Here is a 1,970-nt window from a genome sequence, read left to right as displayed (position 1 = left end):
AGTCTGAGGGGAAGCCCTTGTTGGCCAGGCACAGGACTGTGACCTTCTCCTGCTGCAGCTCCTCACTGGAGGGGGGCAGCACCGTCAGGGTGGGGGTCACTCGACCCACTGGAGGAGGAGACAGAGAGACAATATGAAGAAAGTTCATACAAGGAGAAAATAAACTCCACCCTGTCGGTTGCAGCAGAGGAGACTGTTGCTTCTGTTGGTCGTCCTCAGATTGGATGAAACTGCTCTTCACTGTTTCACTTCCCTTTCTCATCTCAGTAACCATGGTAACAGACAGGCATCACTGCTGTACCATGGCAACAGACACGTTTCAGTACTTAAGATAAAGAGGTCAAAGTTCCTCTCATGTGCTACTGCAGAGACTGATTAAGTTCACACACACAGGACACACACACACACACACGCACACACACACACTTAGTATTGTTTCTGTAATATCTGAGTTTATCCCCTCATTTAACGTTCATAAGGAGCATATAAACACCTAATAACATATACCACACTATACACTCTACAATGATGTAGCAGTGAGGAGATTTGAGGACATGTTGTACGTAGTGTGTATGTGTTGTTTAACAACTATCACTCCTTTATGAATTATTCAAATCTGGTTCATAATCAGTTAATACAGTGACAGCTTTAACTATATATGATCCTTAGTCTCCAGCCATTTTAAATACATTTATGAACAGTTTTAAACTTGTTGCACATGTGTTTAATGTCAGTTAACAAATTATTTTTAACACTAATATTATCATAAGCCAATATATGAATATCTTGTAGTTGTCATTCAGTATTTTAAACCCCAACCCCAACATACCTGTTTTATGTATACTTCATAATACTGTAAATAACATGATTAGATTACCATAAACAGAAACCTGTGTAATTGGACCCTTGTTCCTGCTCTACACTTTGTTTCCCATTGCTGACCATGAATCTGCATCTTCCACAGACCTCTGTGTATTATGACTGAAATATTTTCTTGCACAAGTGTAATCACCATGTTAGTACATTTACTAACTTATTAACGTTGCATTAGCAGGATTTAACTCTCTGATGAGAGACTTTGATGACGCACTGCATAAATGTGTTGTATGTAAATGAGAAACTCATTGATAGGAACTAAATGATTTTACTGCATAAAAGATGTGTCAAATCAGAACGCTCTCTCAATTTACAATAAATATGCTCACTGACACATTTTAAAGATGAAATCATGTTCATTTTTAATTTTTAGTATTTAGCCAGGGGGCTCAGACTGAGAGCCACAGGGAAGGGAAGTCAGGGAGTGTTGAGTGGCGAAAAGAAACGAAAAGAAGAAAAATACAGTCTAATGCCAAATTTATTCTATTTTTGTTGCTATAAACTCAAGGTAAACAAGCCGTCTTCAAATTAGTTTCTCAGTTATCCATGTACTGTAGGAGGGAGACCTTGGTAATGAACCCACTGGACCAAACTACTGGTTTGATCTATGTTAATGTGCTGCCATCTAGTGGTAAATTCAGTAAGTACAGTACGTTTAAATTCACTGAGAGATCTTGAGGTTTATGCAGAGAGGGATTAACCCATTAATGTTGGATTTTTTTAGTTTCTTTATTACTTTTACTTGATTTAGTAGAATTGTATATTATACCAGCACCGGGACAGCAATGGATATGTTATTTGGTTGCTTCAAAACCTGCCCATCCCCTGTAGGGATTTATGGAAAATAAGTACCCAAAATCACATACTGATGGCAATTGTTTTAACATAATGTTTCATTAGTTTCATTTCATTATTATTAGTAAACGCACATTTTTATAAGCATACATCATCATTAGATAAATAAATAAAAACACTATTATGGCTGTCTAAAATCTTTTAAGTATCCATAACTGGATGCCAGTACAGAGACAGAATGAATGGCAATATAATATTACTCACTTCAATTATATATATATATATATATATATATATAT

The 1,970-nt window shown here is 36.4% G+C and overlaps 1 gene segment (V, D, J or C); it reads right to left on the bottom strand.

Moving 5' to 3' along the window:
* The window catches only part of LOC147817224 (Ig kappa-b4 chain C region-like), a 57,076-nt gene that overhangs the window by 5,679 nt on the left and 49,427 nt on the right, over window positions 1–1,970 (bottom strand).

Source organism: Seriola lalandi, unplaced genomic scaffold (assembly GCF_002814215.2).
Source record: "Seriola lalandi dorsalis isolate HSWRI2012SDOR001 ecotype SW California unplaced genomic scaffold, Sedor1 jcf7180002054985, whole genome shotgun sequence".
Classification (NCBI taxonomy): Eukaryota; Metazoa; Chordata; class Actinopteri; order Carangiformes; family Carangidae; genus Seriola; species Seriola lalandi.
Note: the sequence above shows the minus strand (reverse complement) of the source record. Positions and strands in the feature narration are given on the sequence as shown.